This window comes from Piliocolobus tephrosceles, chromosome 6 (assembly GCF_002776525.5).
Source record: "Piliocolobus tephrosceles isolate RC106 chromosome 6, ASM277652v3, whole genome shotgun sequence".
Taxonomy (NCBI): domain Eukaryota; kingdom Metazoa; phylum Chordata; class Mammalia; order Primates; family Cercopithecidae; genus Piliocolobus; species Piliocolobus tephrosceles.
The window spans coordinates 14,193,391-14,211,266 of record NC_045439.1 but is presented as its reverse complement, the minus strand read 5'-3'; the positions used below and the strand labels follow the sequence as shown (position 1 = coordinate 14,211,266).

The window sequence follows — 17,876 nt, the reverse complement described above, 5'->3', positions numbered from 1 at the left end:
GGAAGGAAGGAAGGAAGGAAGGAAGGAAGGAAGGAAGGAAGGAAGGAGAGAGAGAGGGAGGGAGGGAAGGAGGGAAAGGAAAGGAAGGGGGGAAGGAAAGAAAAGAAAAAAGAAAGAAGCTCCTGTCACTGCCAGGGGCACAGCCCAGTGCTCCTGCCCAGAGAGGCTCACCCGTCATCCCTGAGAATTAAAGAGCCGTGTTAAAGAGTGGATTTGCCACTTCCCCACACAAAAGGAGGATCACTGGACTCCATCCTCTGAAGCTCCCACTGCTTTGTGGGCTCCCTTGTGAGTAAGCCCAAGCTTGAGCATGACTAGCTGGAGGCAAGAGTGGTAGAACATATGTGCTCATGTGGTGAACATAGCAGTGACCTCTCCATTGCCCAGTCCACCCCTGGCACAGGGGACAGTAGGACTTTAGTTTGAACAATTAACTTCAGTTCAAGGAGTGCTCCGGTGCCTGGGAGAATAATCCCATCTTCCTTGCTACTGACTAGTTCTGGAATGGGCATGTGTGACCCGATTCTGCCTATGCGATGCAGGAAGTGGTTTGCTGAAGGTCTCTGGGAAAATGTTCTTCCTTTTGTGGAGGGATGAGAAGCCGGATCCCTTCTCTCTCTGGCTCTCCTTATCTCTCTGTTTCTGTCTCTCTCCTTCTGTCCCTGTTTCTCTCTCCTCATTTGCTGGGGTGCTACCAGCAGTGCTCACAGGGGCCCAGTCTTCTGGCATCAGTACTGAGGATGGAGGAACAGAGACCTGGAAAACAGCTGAGCCCTTAGTTACAGCCTCGAACCGTACACTCCGCTAGCCTGAAGCCACCGTCTGGATGTCCTTGTAAGCAGCCAACACTCTTCTTTCCCGGTTAGCTCATTTGAGTTGGGATCTTTATCGTTTGTACCCCAAAGTGTAATAACGGTCCTAAGCTGTTCGCCTCCCCAAATTCAGGAGCCCTCCTTCATTGAGTAGTTAGGCTTCAGAGATGCATCAGAGAAGCTGGGGGGCGGGGGTGGAGGACCAAGGCAGATGACAATGATCTTTTTTCTGTTCAATGTCCTGACATCAAGGTAGTTTTATGGATCAAGTCTTAGCTTTCTTTTTTCTATTTTAGCATGGAGGCATTAAAAATCACCTAAACCTTATTAACTTGGATTATATGGTGGGGAGATTCTGCAATACAGCACCTAGCCAAAAGAATGCAGTTTTCAAACTGAACCAACCCCGGGTGGTGGTCCTGCTAGGCCTGCTTTAGGAAAGACAATTAGCATATTGTTGCTATGCCAACACTAATAATTTCTTTGGGGACTTTTTTTCTTCACATATATAGGCATTGTGGCTGAGTCAGTGGTGTAAACGAGGTAGCAGTGGCGGTGGAGGGGCGTTTAACCTATTTCAGGGAACAGACTGTTTTCAAGGACTTAAGTGCTGGCCATTGGCAGGAGCCCATGGTGTTAATTATGCATTCATTAAAGCAGGCTCTGCAACGCCAGCCCTGGCACTGCCCAAATGTTCACAACTTTTACATCTGAGGAATCCTGACGAACAACGCTGCGAGGCACACGCACGGGAAGGCGGTGGTGCAGGCGACTGGACTCACACGTTCACTGGCGACTGCACAGCAACACATATGAGATGCTTTGGAAGAAACTTGTCTTGCCCGTGTATTAGCAGAGGATTTCTCATTTGATGGAGTGTGGCTGTGGCTGAATTTGGGCTTTTTTAGTAACCACTGGTTACCAAGGCTGTGTGTGTGTGTGTGTGTGTGTGTGTGTGAGAGAGAGAGAGAGAGCATGCTCATCATCCAGCCAGCCAGCAAGAGCCTACTGGGTTTGTGGGGTTTCTCCCGAGCCCCCAAGCCCCTGAAGGAGACTGTAAGTCCTTGGTCCTCCACCTCACTCCAGTTTTCCTCTCTGACCTGAGATTGTTACCAGAAATCTTGAGGACAGGAGCAAATCAGGCTATTGTTTCCCTTAGCAGGAAAGACTCATGTTCAGAAAAGCAGCCACCTCATATCTATGGTGCTGCATGGAGCCGGGGACGGGGTAGGTCCCTTTTAATAAATAGGAAATGACGGGCAGGAGCGGGGATCCCTCAGCTCATGCCAGGTGATGGAAGCATTTCCCTGAGCTACCTGAAATCCAGGTTTCCCTCTTTCTTCCTTCATCAAGTATGTCTTGGGCACCTGCTATGTGTCAGGCACTGTGCAGTGTGGATACAAATGAATGAAGCACAGAACCTGCCCTTGCATGTGTGCCCTGAGGGACACACACACACACACACAGCTCTAATGTGTGTTGAGATGCACAAGGAGTCAGGAGCATAGAGGAGGCGGAGGACTCAGGCTGGAATTTGAAGGTCAAGTAGGCGTTCCAAGTACAGCAGGGGAAAGCCAACAGCGTGGGCAAAGGCTTGGCAGTGTGTGTGTAGGCGGCTCATTTGGGGACCAGGACGGCCCTCACCTGGCCATGTGGTGCGGCGGTTCAGAGCATGGGCTCTGCGGGTGAATTGGCCAGGTTTGGAGGCTGCAGGACCTTAGGCACTTTAACCTGTAAGTCTTTTCTGTAAAGCAGGCATAATGATCCTCCTGGCAGGGGGCCGTGATGATTAAGTAACATAATGCAGATGAAGTGCTCAGAGCGGTGCCTGGCAGGTAATGAGCGTGTCATTCATTCCTGGGGTTTCATCTGCATCACTTTGCAGAGGACTCTGCCTGTGCTTTTGTACTCCCTGGGGCGGACACTACCCTTGATTCTTCCTCAAGGCACCTTGGTCCTGTTGGGGAACCAAAAGTCTTGATCATGGAAATGATGACCTATTTTTTTTAAAAGTGAGGTTCAGCGAGGCATTATGCTGAATTCAAACTATCTATATAAATTCATAATCTCAAAAAGAAATGTTTCCAGCTTTGTCACTACGAAGAGTAAGTCCCATTGCAGCCGGCTATGTTTTTCTTTTCTTTTTTTTTTTTTTTTTCTTTTTTTTGAGGTGGAGTCTTGCTCTTGATGCCCAGGCTGGAGTGCAGTGACATGATCTCGGCTCACTGAAACCTCCGCCCCCCGGTTCAAGCGATTCTCCTGGCTCAGCCTCCCGAGTAGCTGGGATTGCAGGTGCCCACCCCCACACCCAGCTAATTTTTGTATTTTTAGTAGAGACAGAGTTTCATCATGTTGGCCAGGCTTGTCTCAAACTCCTGACCTCAGGTGACCTGCCCATCTCGGCCTCCCAAAGTCCTGGGATTATAGGCATGAGCCACTGCACCCAGCCTGGATTTTGATCTTTAACACTTGTTCTCTATTAATGGAATCAGGACTCCACGGATTTCCTGTGTTGGGGCAGGAGGAAATCAGTTCTGGATCATCTTTACAGTTCTGGATCATCTTTACAGTTGCCAGAAAGGAAGAATGCTTTCAAGAATACCAGGGCCATCCTAAAGGTGTTCACACGACAAGTCTGACAATTTGGCCATCTAATAATGTGACTCATTAGAGCAAACACATGAAAGACCCTGAGCTCATGACAATCTGCAAACGAGAAAAATGTACCGTTGTATAAAAGGATCCTTTGAGGAGAATGACGAGGAGGATGTATTTCTTTAGTTTAACAAGTAAGGGAGCGTTCACAGATACGAGAATGTGGTCCCTCCTGTAAAGCGTACAACAGTTCATAATGAGCGGGGATGTGCGTGAGCCTCAGCTTCACCCCTGGCCTTTTACCTCCGCGGTTCTGGCCCCTTCACGCTGCAGTTCTCAGGCCTCTGGCTGGGCGTGGCCAAGTGGGAGGGCGGCTGGAGGGGAAGGAAAGGAAAAGCCAGGCTGAGTCTCTGTATCTGCTGGCTCCATCCCCAGCGCAGTCCCGGGGAACTGGCTGCATTCTCTCCTGGTATCCGCTCCATAGCTATGGCTGCTGTCCTGTGGGAGCCACTATCGCATCAGCTTATTCTGGGGGACCCTGGCACAGGGGCTGCAGTAGCACGCCTTCCGAGGCTGCCAGCGGCTTCCTGCTGTTGCTAAAATCTGGGCCGCTTCACTGTCCGCTGTTTGGTTTCTCAGCTATGTAACCAACTCCCTTCGATACATGCTCTCCGCGTAAATTATTGAAATGACCTCTATCTTCCTGTTTAGTATCTGATAGAATATGTCATCGTTTCTTCCTGCATAAGCAGGAAAGAATAAACGTCAGGGACTGTGAGTAAACCAAATAATCTCAGAATGAATAAACACAATAGCAAGGGCAGGAAGGGTCAGTGAGCACGGGGTAGGGCGGGGTGGGGGAAGGGGTCCAACATAAAATCCAGGCAGAGAGGGACTTCAAGCTGAACCGCACAGGCAAGCACGCAAAAAGCAAGCAGAAAGAGGCTTCCACAGGACCCTCCCAGGGACAAATCAGCCAAAAGTCCTGAGGAGGAGAGCTCGCTTTGCAGATTTGATCCTTCCTCCAGGAGGAGATGGCATTTTTACATGATCTTATATTAATTATCATGAAATGCTAATAAAGAATATGGAAGTATTAAATAATATTGTTGGACCAGGCCAATCTATCAAAATGATAGGATAATGGGTTCAATGCTATCAGCCAAGAGGCATTACCAGGCGGGCTCAGTTCAGGGAATGATGTGGAGAGCAGTGGTACTGTCATGTCCCGTCCATCTCTCCTTGGCCCACATCATCCTCCTAGTCTGTTGCTGAACAGCTTCCAACTGCAAGCCCTGCAGCTTCACCTGCGGCTGTCGCTGGCCCCTGGAGCTTGCTTGGCCCATGTTGGGTAGGTGGGACGTGTCTAGTCCCAGAGCAGCCTTCACCCAATATCTCATGGGAATGGCAGATAATATTCCAACAGCTTTGTCTCTCCTTGGGATAACTCGGAGATGTTATTTCCTATATTTCCATGCAGGCCTGAGCCCCGGTTACCCACAGCGGTCATCTGCTTGCCAGTCCACCCTCTGGCGATTCCTCCCTTTCCTGTCTCACATGCCCACTCCCTACCGGGTGAATCCTAGAGTCACCTCTCAGAGGAACGACTTCCACTTATATCCTTGCCTCAGTGTCTGCTTTTGGGGGCGCCCGGCCTAAGAAACCATTGAAAAAAATAAACTCCATTTGGAATAATTTTAGATTTAAAGAAAAATTGCAAAGATAACAGAGTTCTAGTACACCCCTCTCCCAGTTTCTTTTAATGTTGGCTTCTTACATTACCTTGGTATATCTGCCAAAACTGAGAGATTAACCTTCTCTTATGTTAACTATGAATTAAACTCCAGATGTTATTCAGGTTTTATCAACTTTGTCTACAAACGTCGTTTTCCTCTTCCAGAATGCTATCCTGCGTACCACGTTCTATTTAATCAGTATGCCTCCTTAGTCTCTTCCGGTCTGGGATGCTTTCTTAGTCTTTCCTTGCTTTGCGTGACCTTGACGGCTTGGAGGAGGACTGCTCAGATATTCTGTAGAATGTCCCTCAGTGTAGGTCTGTCTGATGTTTTCCTTAGACTAGAGGGATGAATCTGGGGAAAGAAGACCTTGCAGCAAAGTGTCCTTCTGTTTACATCCTATCGGGAAAGACACAGAATTCTAAAACTTAAAAAAAAATTGCACAAAAAAAGACGGATGCTTAAAATTCCCAAGCCATCACAAGAAAAACTTTTATGAGAAGTGACCCAGCCTGGAGACCCAGGACTCGTGTTTGAATCATCCAACATCCTTGTTAAGTTTAGATTTAGGGGGTCCGTGCACAGGTTTGTTACGTGGGTATATCATGTGATGCCGAGGTTTGGGCTGCTGATGATCGCATTGCCCAGGTAGCGAACATCATATCCCATAGGTGGTTTTTCAGCTCTTGCTCCCCCAACTCCCGCCCTTCCTCTCCCTTTTTGGAGCCCCCATCTTTGTGTCCGTTTATACCCAATGTTTAGCTTCTGCTTATAAGTGAGAACATGTGGCACTTGGTTTTCTGTTTCTGTGTTAATTTGCTTAGGATAATGGCCTCCAGCTGCATCCACATGGCTTCAGAGGACGTGATTTCATTCTTTTTTATGGCTGCATAGTATTCCATGGTGTGTGTCTACCATATTTTAAAATATCTAGTCCACTGTTGATTGGCACCTGGGTCATGAATCACCTTATGTTTTGCATTCAGGCTCCATGCCCTAGTCAAGAATCAATTGGGTAATAACCCAATTCTAGGTCCTCAGCTTGTCTGAGAAAGTGTCCTCTGTCTTTGGGTCTGGTAAGACTAATGACCTTCTCTAGCCCCCTTGCACCCTGGAAGGACTAAAAGTGTTACTGAAACCCTAGGATGATATAAAAATAATGTAATAAATAATATACATTATACATGTATATTATATACATTATACATGTATATTATATACATTAATGTATATTAATGCATATTATTTATTACATTGTCTCAGTGTCTGCCTCTAGGGGAGCCCAGCAGTCCTCCTCCAAGCTGTCAAGGTCATGCAAAGCAAGCAAAGACTGAGAATGTAATAAATAATTATAATAAATAGTAAGTGTAGCAAGAATCCTGGGAAGGCAATATATCAAGTGCAGAATAATGGATTATGGCCATGGTGTGGATACTTTAGATTGAGCATAAGCATGAGTTTATGTGTAGCCATGATGTTTCTGAATGTTTTGTCTGCTGTTTGAGGCATGGAAGTATTCAAAACAAATCAAATGCACTGTCTGTAATTGCATTTTAAATTGTTTAGAATATTTATGCCAGGCATTGTGGCTCATGCCTGTAATCCCTGCACTTTAGGAGGCTGAGGGGGAAGATCCCTTGAGCCCAGGAGTTTGAGACCAGCCTGACAACTAGGGAGACCCTGTCTCTACTAAAACTACAAAAAATTAGCCAGTCACGGTGGCACATGCCTGTAGTCCCAGGCACTCAGGAGGCTGAGGTGGGAGTATCACCTGACCTGGGAGGTTGAGGCTGCAGTGAGCTGTGATCATGCCACTGCACTCCAATCTGTGTGACAGGAGTGACACTGTGTCTCACACACACACAAAAGATAACCTTTAATTAATCAAATTAATAATTGAGAAAAATTGGTTTTCTGAGTCGTTAGATACAAGTATAACAAATTAAGCAATAAGGAAAGTTCAGGCCAGGTGCAGTGGCTCACACCTGTAATCCCAGCACTTTGGGAGGCCAAGGAGGGTAGATCACCTGAGGTCAGGTGTTCAAGACTAGTATGGTTAACATGGTGAAACCCTGTCTCTACTAAAAACACCAAAAAAAAAAAAAAAAAATTAGCCGGGTGTGGTGGCACATGCTTGTAATCCCAGCTACTTGGAAGGTTGAGGCATGAGAATCGCTTGAACCCAGAAAGCAGAGGTTGCAGTGAGCCAAGATTGCCCCACTGCACTACAGCCTGGGTGACAGAGTGAGACTCTGTCTCAAAAGAAAAACAAAAACAAAACAAAACAAAAAGGAAAGTTCACACAATTGTGGGAGCTTCTTACCCCAGTAGAAAAGCCCCTTGAGTATTCAGTTGAGTCATCTATCAGTGGTTTACAGTGAGACTGATGGCTTCCCCACAACACTTCCTCATCTTTAAAGCTGTCAGTTTTCAGGCTGCTGCAGTAATAAGGCACTGTCATGGATGCTTGAGCATCTACAAATCTTTCATCTCATTTTATCCACACAAGATCCTGGTGGTATTATCCTCACTGAATAAATGAGAAAAGTAAATACAATTTAGAATGCATTTGGCTGCAAGAAAGAGAATAATGAACTCAAAGTGACTTAAACAGCAAGGAGTTGATCTCTTTGAAAAGTAGTCCTGCTGGCTGCAGGGCTGGTTAACTCAGGGGCTCCACCATACCCAGTCCCAGCTCCTCATGGTCATAAGGTGGCTGCAGCAGTTCCAGGCATCCAAGTGTCTTCACGGAACGCAGGCTGTCCTGTGAGGCTATGGTATCACGGAAAGAAAGCCTTTCTCAGCATCCCTGTGGTGTCTTCCCCTCATTGGCCAGGATCAAATCCTGTACTCAGGTCTCAGCCAATCACTGACAGAGGGGCGGGGTTACCATGGCTGACTCGGTCTAGTCCTTCTCTATCTCCTGGGGCTGGGAGGGTGAACCTCCAGCCATATCAGCAAGGAGGTCAGGCACAGCAGCACTGACTATGAGGAGGTGGCCTGAGTGTCTGCATAGGGAGGCCCAGAGAGGGACAGGGCTTGCCTAATTAGGCTCAACCTGCCAAGCTTGGACTGGAATATTAGGTTCTGCCTCATTCTTGATGTTTTCCAAAGACCTCCGCTGAGTCCTTAGAATGGGGTCATGCCTTTATATGGCAGTCGACTTGGAAAGAGCCTCCAGGGACTTCTGAGCTAGCCTCCCTCTGCCTGGGAGGTGAAGTGGATTGAAATTGCTCCCTACAAAGAGTTGCCTCACTTCTTCCCGAAGACTGTCACGGCTCCCAGTGCACTGAGGTCCAACTAGTCTATTCCTTTTATTGCACAGATGGGAATACTGGGGTGGGGCAGGAGCAAGGGCTGAAGGTCGCAAAGCGAGGTGACAATAAATTGCCCTCTCTACTATTCCTGCTTGTTTTGTGGGGGACACAAACAAAAGTTAGCATGAATGGGAGGCACTTTAGCATTTGAAAGCATCAAGTATAGAGCTGGACTCAGGGCTCAACCACTCACCGGGTAGGTGACCTTGGGCAAGTTACATAACCTTTTGGTTCCTCAGTTTTGTCATCTGAAAAATGGGCATAACAGTAGGACAGCTTCCTTGGCATGTTGTAAAGAATAAGTGAGTCCATGTGAAGGCCTTGGCACACTTAGTGAGCTCTGTAATTACTGCGCTCCTACTGGGCGCCCAGCATCATGTTATATGCCCATCATCATGTTATATGTCCTGCAATCCATCTAGTCTCTATGACTCCTCCGTTAATAGCCGACTTGTTTTACAGATGAGAAAATGAAACCACAGAAATGTCAAGTGACTTACATGAGTCCCTTGGCTGAGGCCACATTGAGTTTCAAGCCCACATCTGGCTGCCTCCAGAAGCCCAAGCTCTTAACTGCCTTGCCATTCTGTCCCCACCCCATGATCTTCTGCTTCTTGCTTCCTCTATGGCAAACAAAGGAACCTCGGCCCAGGGAGGTCAACCCATTGTTCACAGTCACCCAGCTAGTAAATGAAACAGGAATTAGGATGCACAAGCCCTTCCATTGACCCCACACTTCCTCTACAGGGACAGAAGCTCTGGAGCATCCTGCAGCAAGATTGGTCTCAGCCACCCTGTTAGGCCATTCCTCCTTGTGTCAGACCAAGATCTGTCCTGCTTTAGTTTATGCTTATTTTCTTTTGCTGCATTCTCGAAAGAGGCCTTTCTCTGGTCTGTTTGAATCTTTAGCTTGTGACTTACCTGCCTACTGCCCAGCTCTGACCTGTCTGTCCCCACATGTCCACTTTGGCACCTCTCCTTGAGATGAGGCTAAGGCTTCATGAGCCACCTTCAGGGACAAGTGGACCAAGGGTCTCTAGGGAGTGTCACTCCTGCCGCAGTCTCTGCTGAGCCTCAGTGGGATCTGGTTTTTTCTCAGGCCTGGCAGTGAAGTGCCTCCTTCCTGATGTCTTTTGTCCATACTTCTCCGGACTGCCACCTTCCCACCTTGCTGGAGATTCGTGTGCTGTTTCTGATATGTGATCTGTCCTCTAGACCTGCTCTGTCCAATGACATAGCCAGTAGTCATGTGTGGCTATTTAAATTTAAATTAATCAAAAGTAAATAAATTTTGAAATTCAGTTCTGTAGCCATACTAGCCACACTCGAGTGCTTGGCAGCCCTCTGAGACTGGGGGCTGTGATACTGGACCCGGCAGATATACAACATTTCCATCGTTGCAGAAAGCTCTAGAGGACAGCCCTACCAGTGCTTCTCAAACCCCAAATCATTGAGTTTGCCCAAGGTCACCTACCTGGTGGGCGGCTGAACCCTGATTCTAGCTCCATAGTTAATGCTTTCAAACGCTAAAGTGACTCACATACATGCTAACTTTCGCTTGTATCCACCTACAAAACCTCCAGGAATGGCAGAGAAGACTTGTTAAAACACCTCATGCTGGGAGTCTTACCCTAGAGTTTGCACCTCAGTAGGTCTTGGCAGAGTTGGAGGATTATTTCTGACAATTTCCTAGCTGAGGCTGCAGCGGCCCGGCTGGGGACCCTGCTTTGAGAACTGCTGCTGTTCACCCAGCACTGGGAGAGTCTCTGAAAAGGCTCCGTGTGCTGATCTTGATCTGAGGGTGGTGAAGAGTCCCTGGGGGACACAACTTTTTCAGCTGAGGTTAGAAAAGGAGCCTGAGACCAGCTTTCCAGAAAGTGAACGTTGGCTGGACAGTGGGATACTTGGACGTGCCAGAAAACCCCCAAACCCAAGCAAACAAACCAAACCCAAAAGGATAATCCTGGACCCCCGTGGATTGTCTGGGCTTCGTTTCCACTTGTGTGTAATTTCTGAGAGAAAACGACGTCAGTGTCAACCCTGATCACTGTCCTTCTCCAGTGACAAATGCCAAGCAAGGAGCACACCCCAATGTCATTTCAGACATTAGTCCTTGGTTCCAGTTTTCCTTCCACCTTGAACTTTCTCAGAACTGCTGATACTCTACACCTTCTTTCTTGGAGAGGCTATGTTGGGGACAGGAGGCAGAGCACTGGATTTGGAGTTATAAGATTTGAATTCAAGTCGCTGTGTGAGCTTGGGCATTGCCCCTCTGAATTTCATTTCTATAGAGGCAATAATGTTATTTACTTTTTAAAGCCACATTATGTTATGCTCACACGATATCATATGTGAATACTTGTTTGTAAATCACAGAGTACTTTCGAAACCTCAGGTCCTATAGGTTGGTGTGTAACTTTTATAGCACAGGCTAAACACACACACACACACAATCACACACATTTTTGAGACAAAGTCTTGCTCCTTTGCCCAGGCTGGAGTGCAGTGGTTCAATCATAGTTCACAGAAGCCTCAACCTCCCAGGCTCAAGTGATCCTACTACCTCACCCTCCTGACTAGCTGGGACTACAGGCAGATGCCACCATACCCAGCTAATTGTTTTTATTTTTGGAGAGATGGGGTCTCACTATGTTGCCCAGGCTGGTCTTGAACTCCTGGGCTCAAGCAGTCCTCCCACCTTGACCTCCCAAAGTGAACACAGGTTATATTTGATCAGAATTATTTGTTTCTATGCACATCTCTCCACAGCCTGGGAGCTCCTTGAGGCAGGGCTCTATTAATCTTTTTTTTTCTTTTTTTTTGAGATGGAGTCTCGCTCTGTTGCCCACGCTGGAGTGCAGTGGCTCGATATTGGCTCACTGCAAGCTCTGCCTCCCGGGTTCACCCCATTCTCCTGCCTCAGCCTCCCGAGTAGCTGCGACTACAGGCGCCCGCCACCACTCCTGGCTAATTTTTTTGTGTTTTTAGCAAAGACGGGATTTCACCATGTTAGCCAGGATGGTTTTGACTTCCTGACCTCGTGATCCATCTGCCTCGGCCTCCCACAGTGCTGGGATTACAGGCATGAGCCACTGCACTTGGCTGGCTCTATTAATCTTAAAGCCTCCTAGTGCTTGATTTCAGGCCCAAGCAAATGTTTATAAAAATAATGATAATCATACTAAAACATCCTGCATTTATTGTGTGCATAAATGTGCATCCAGCACTGTTCTAATGTATTGATTCATTTAATTCCGCACCACCCCCAGAAGATATGTTACTATTACGAAATTGCATATAATAGGTGCCCAGTAGACATCTATAAAATAGTCAAGGGCAGCACTTCTCCAACTTTAGCATGCATAGGAAGCATTTGGGAATCTTATCTTGTTAAAATACACATCCTGGCTGGGAGTGGTGGTTCATGCCTATAATCCCAGCACTTTGGGAGGCTGAGGCTGGAGGATTGTCTGAGCCCAGGAGTTGGAAACCAGGCTGGGTAACATAGTGAGACCCTGTCTCTACAGAAACGATGGCTAATAACCAGGCTGATCTATTAGCTAAATGTGGTGGCATGCACCTGTAGTCCCAGCTACTCTGGAGGCTTGGGTGGGAGGATTGCCTGAGCCTAGGAGGTAGAGGCTGCAGTGAGCTGCGATTGCACCACAGCACTCCAGCCTGGGTGACAGAGCAAGACCCTGTCTCCCAAAAAAAAACCCGAGGCCCCCAAAACAACACACCATGACTCTGCAGGCCCCGAGGGGAGTCCTGTATTTTCAACAAGCTCTCAGGTGATGCTGTGGTCAGCAGACACTATTAAAGATCTAGATCATTTAACATTTTCTCAAACAGAAGAACCTCCAGTCTCCTGTGGGAGAGGCAGGAGTGGGAAGCACACTGGGAAAAATAACTCACCTCTTACTTTGGGAGTGAGAAGATTACAGACCCTCAAGACTGACATTCTTTGAGGGGACAGGAAAGTCAGTCCACCGAAGGCAGCTTTTCACGTCTCATTGGAACAGCCTGTTCTCACAGTCTGCAGGAAAGAAACAGGGCAAACATTTTCCAACATTAGCAACAGAGCTTCGGACTGGGGCCACGTGTCTGAGCTTAACGTGCCTGGCTACAGCTGCCAAATCGCCTGGGAGGGCTAGGAGACCTTCCTAAGACAGCACCGGTACAGGTGGAACTGAGGCCAGCTCCCCTAGAGGGTGGATGGCTGCCCAAGGGCAGTGGAAGGGGGGGTGCAGATGAAACGTGGCCTTCAAGTCAGACAGAGCTGGCTTCAAATGCAGCTTTGCCACTTACTAGCGGTATAACCAGAGGCAAGTTACTTCTCCTTGCAGTTTTGTTTTCTCACTGCAGCCCAGAAATAATACGAACCACACGGGTTTGGCTAGAGAATGGAAACCCCTGGAGAATTTCAAACAAAGCTACTTTAATACAGGGAATTGGTTACATGAGTGATGGCAGAGCTTGGAGGCCAAGTGGGGGAGGGTGAAGCAATCCGGAGACCAACAGGAACACAACTGCGAGCTGGGGGCTGCAGGGAGGAGGTGGTGTTGCTGAAGCCCAGGGTTCAGGTTGCCAGGTTGGGGCTGGACCCCCAGGGGGCTGGTCCAGTGGCCACACACAGCTCTTGCCGCGGTGCTATCTGAGGAAGAGGGAGGAGGAGGAGAAATAGCCCAGCTTCTCCCTGTCCCTCACCTTCCAGTCTCCCACCGCTGCCTCCATTGGCCGGACCCACCCAGCAGGAAGCTGGGAAGCTCGGTTGGCAGGGGAAGTGGCTGGGGCCAGCAGGCTCAGGACCTGCACAGGACACCTTGTGTAAGGCGTCCGCAGCACATTGCTCGGCACGTCGACTAAGCAGGTGCCCTTTCCTGTGCCCTGGAAACAGCCAGCCTCCCTGGATTAACTGTGTCTTCTGTGATGACGTTTTGGCCATCAGCGGTTTCTCTCTCGACATCCCTGTGTGTTGGGAACTCCAGGCTCTGTGACTCAACTGACTGGTTTTCCTCCGGCCTTTTGGGATCCTGGGCACCTGCTGTAGGGGAGGGTTCTTCCAACCAAAAGACCACCAGGGGCCAGGGGAAGTGGCTGAGGCTGAATGCAGGGACACTGGCAAAGGGTGAGGGTCTGGACAGGCCTGACTGTGTTGTTTGTTCCTTCCTTCCTTCCTTCCTTCCTTCCTTCCTTCCTTCCTTCCTTCATCTCTTAACAATCAGCTATTGATCTAGAACCACACTAGGTGCTAGGACTGCAGATGGTGTCCCAATCTGGTGGGTAAGACGTGCCTGTAAATTTCAGTCAGGGCTATTTTGGTTGTAATAAATAGAAACCCATTCAAAAAATGCAAATGAGAAGGAGTTTTCTTGAAAGGGATTAGGGAATCTGATGGAGTTAATTGAGGAAGCGCAGGTAGGCCTCCTGCGAACTGTCCTCATCTTCTCTGCCTCTCTGAGCTCCACCCACCTCTGCAAACCAGATCACATGTTTTTTCTGCTCCCCTAACTTCTGGGTGACTTTGACTCCACGGGGGTGTCAACTGGGTCAGACCATGACTCCTTGAGGCCATGTAAGTCCAGTGCATTGTTTCTTACCAATTCACTAAAATTGGTGGCCTCTTAGGTTAAACTATTGAGAGAACTTAACCCGATCAGCTCACTTGAGTCAGACTTCCTGTCCCATCAGGGTGGCCGGGACAGGCCAGGTAGTGGGGACGGGGAAGGGTCTTACGGCTTGCCCTTTGGAGAAGCAAGTTCTGAGAAGAGAGTTATGGGCAGGGCAGACAATGAAACATGTTTCCTGCTGGAAATAATTGCAAATCTGGCCTAAGGGGAAAATGGATTCGAAAAACCATTTAAAATAATAATAGTGACCATTTATCAAGACGTTACTTGTCAGACACAGGAAAGAGTTTTTTATGCATTTACCTCTTTTAACCCTCAGAAGTCGTTATTATTATCCCCATTCGCCCATTTTACAGATGAGGAAGCTGAGATGCAGGAGGTTAGATAAGGTTGCCTGGGGTCGGATGGTGGAGGTGGCAGCAGCAGGCACAAAATTGTCACTTTGGCAGCACATATACCAAACTTGGAATAATACGGAGAAGCTTAGCATGGTCCTATGCAAGGATGACACACCAATTCGTGAAGTATTCCATATATTTTTAAAATGTTCTTTAAAAAAATTCTTGGCCATGTGTGGTGGCTTACGCCTGTAATCCCAGCACTTTGGGAGGCCAAGGCAGGTGGATCATGAGCTCAGGAGTTTGAGACCAGCCTGGCCAACACGGTGAAACCCCATCTCTACTAAAAATACAAAAGTTAGCCAGGTGTGGGCATGCCTGTCATCCCAGCTACTCCAGAGGCTGAGGCAGGAGAAGTGTTTGAATCTGGGAGGCCAAGGTTGCAATAAGCCAAGATCGCAGCACTGCACTCCAGCCTGGGTGACAGAGCAAGACTCCCATCTTGAAAAAAAAAAAAAAAGTATTGTCTCTGAGCCACGTGCCTGAGTCCTGTGCTTGGCAGCTTCTGCTGAGAGCAGAAGCCAGCGGTCAGGCCATTTTCTCCCCTACAACCTCAAGGAATGTTCTCCAGACAGGCATTTGCCTTTCCTGTGGCTGCAGAGATCACTGGCCACCTCTGGCAGGACCTCTCTCTTCCTTTCCTTCCCTTTTTTTAAGGATTTCAGGTGCACGGACTTGGGGGACTGATGTCCCCCATTTGATGGCTTGCTGTCACCACCCATCTGGACTTGAATCCTCTTTTGAGATTATCGTGGTTGTGTCTTTGGCCTTTCTCCAGGTCTAATCCTAGTCCCCTCCCCCACAGGCATCCACTCCAGGGCAAACAACACAGGTTTCTTCCAATTTCCTTTGTGTGTTGATCATTTGTGTATGTCATGTTTGGAAAGCGTATATTTGGAAAGTGTTAGCGGTTTATTTTTCAGGGGGGATGTTACTTTTAATTCTTTAAGGTCATAAATAACACTGTTTCTTTTCTTTTCTTTTTTTTTTTTTTTTTTTTTACTTTTAAATAAACTTTATATTTTAGAATAGAATTGGAATTCCAGAGATGTTGTAAAGATACTGCAGGGAGTTCCTAGATGCCTCTTCTCACTTCTGCCTATTAACATATAGTAGGGTACATGTGTCACAATTGATGAACCAATATCGATATATTATTAGTAACTTGTCTATACTTTTTCAGATTTCCTTAGTTTTCTTGTTGTTGCTGTCATTGTTTTCTGAGACAGGGTCTCACTTTTTCCACCCAGGCTGGAGTTCAGTGGCACAGTCATGGCTCACTGTAGCCTCCACCTCCCCGGACTCAGGTGATCTCCCCCACCTCAGCCTCCAGAATAGATGGGACTGCAGGTTTGAGCCACCACGAATGGTTATTTTATTTTATTTATTTTTTGGTAGAGATAGGGTTTTGCCATGTTGGCCAGGCTAGCCTAGAACTCCTGGGCTCAGGAGATCCCCTGCCTGCCTCGGCCTCCCACAGTACTGGGATTACAGGTGTTGAGCCAGGATGCCTGGCCTTATTTCCTTCATTTTAACCTGACGTCCTTGTTCTGTTCTAGGATCTCATCTAGGAGACACTACATTTACTCCTGAGGCTCCTCTGCTGGGACAGTTCCTCAGGCTTTCCTTATTTTTTGATGATCTTGACAGTTTTGAGGAGTACTGGTCAGGTGTTTTGTGGAATGTTTCTCAGCTGGGATTTATCTGGTGATTCTTTCATGGTTAGACTGGGATTATGGGTTTGTGAAAGGGAGACCACAGAGGTGCAGTGCTATTTTCATTACATCATATTGAGGTTCCCCTTGGCTGGCGGTTACATCACTCCTGTCTCTGCCTCTGTGGTCACACACCTTCTCTTCTCTCTGTCAAATCACCCTGTATCTCTCTTCTAAGGATACTTGCATTGGATTTATGGCCTACCCAGGTAATTCAGGATAATCTCATCTCAAGGTCTTTAACTCAACCTTCTACAAAGACCCTTTTTTCCAAATAAGATCACACTGACAGATTCCAGGAATTTGGATGTGGACTTCCTTCTTTTTTGAGACAATGTCTTACTCTGTTGCCCATGCTGGAGTGCAGTGGTGCCATCTCGGCTCACTGTAACCTCTGCCTCTGGGTTCCAATGATTCTCATGTCTCAGCCTCCAGAATAGCTGGGATTACAGGCATGTGCCACTACGCCTGGCTAATTTTTGTATTTTTAGTAGAGACAGGGTTTCACCATGTTGGCCTGGATGGTCTTGAACCCCTGGCCTCCAGCGATCTGCCCACCTTGGCCTCCCAAAGTGCTGGGATTACAGGCGTGAGCCACCGCACCTGGCCTGGACTTACCTTTTTGAGGGCCACCATTCAACCTGCTATACCCACATGTGAATTTTATCTTTCATGAATTGTGCTTTTGGTGTATCTTAAAACTCATCACTAAACCTAAGGTCATGCATATTTTCTCTGGTTTTCTTCTAAAAGTTTCATAGTTTTACATTTTACATTTAGATTTGTGATTCACTTTGAGTACATTTTTGTGTAAGATGTAAGGTCTGTGGCTAGGTTCATTTTTTTTTCATATGAATATCTCTTTGATCCAGCCCTTTTTGTTGGAAAGACAATTCTCTCTTCATTGAATTGCCTTTGTGCCTTTGTAAAAAATCAGTTGAATACAGTTGGTCTATTATTTGTGTTCTCTTCTGTTCCATGGATCTATGTTTCTATTCTCTCACCAATTTCAGCAATCTCGATTGTTATAGTCTTACAGTAAGTCTTAAATTGGGTAATGTGAGTCCTTTATTGTTCTTCAGTATTGTGCTGGCTATTCTAGGTTCTTTGCCTTTCTATATAGATTTGAGTCAGTTTGTTGATACCTACAAAATAGCTTGCTGAGCTTTTGATTGGGAATCTGTATGAAGTTGGGAAGAACTGACATTTTACCAATATTGAGTCATCCAATCTATAAACGTTCCAGTCCAATCTTCACTTATGTTTTTATTTTTATATTTTGAGACAGAGTACCACTATGTCGCTCAGGAAGGAATGCAGTAGCGTTATCTCACTGCAACCTCTGCCTCCCAGGTTCAAACGATTCTCCTGCCTCAGCCACCGTGCCTGGCCACTTTTACTTTCTTTACATAAATCTAAGTTTCTGACTGTTATCATCTTCCTTCTGCCTGAATAATTTCTTCTGCTTTTTTTTTTTTTTTTTTTTTTTCTGAGACGGAGTCTTACTCTATCACCCAGGCTGGAGTACAGTGGCACAATCTTGACTCACTGCAACCTTCGCCTCCCGGGTTCAAGCGATTCTCCTGCCTCAACCTTCCAAGTAGCTGAGACTACAGGTGCACGCCACCATGCGTGGCTAATTTTTTGTATGTTTTTCGTAGAGACAGGGTTTC

The 17,876-nt window shown here is 47.2% G+C and overlaps 1 long non-coding RNA gene and 1 other non-coding gene across 2 annotated transcripts; one reads left to right on the top strand and one right to left on the bottom strand.

Moving 5' to 3' along the window:
* Positions 1-3,284: 3,284 nt before the first annotated feature.
* Positions 3,285-7,945, bottom strand: LOC111538142. Its single transcript, XR_002730231.1, has 3 exons — positions 7,829-7,945; positions 7,467-7,673; positions 3,285-3,781 (listed from the first exon to the last, which is right to left on the bottom strand). It is a non-coding gene; the product is annotated as an uncharacterized LOC111538142 (long non-coding RNA).
* Positions 7,946-14,526: 6,581 nt separating this feature from the next.
* Positions 14,527-14,629, top strand: LOC111538401. The gene has a single exon (XR_002730324.1). It is a non-coding gene; the product is annotated as a U6 spliceosomal RNA (small nuclear RNA).
* The last annotated feature ends 3,247 nt before the right edge of the window (positions 14,630-17,876 follow it).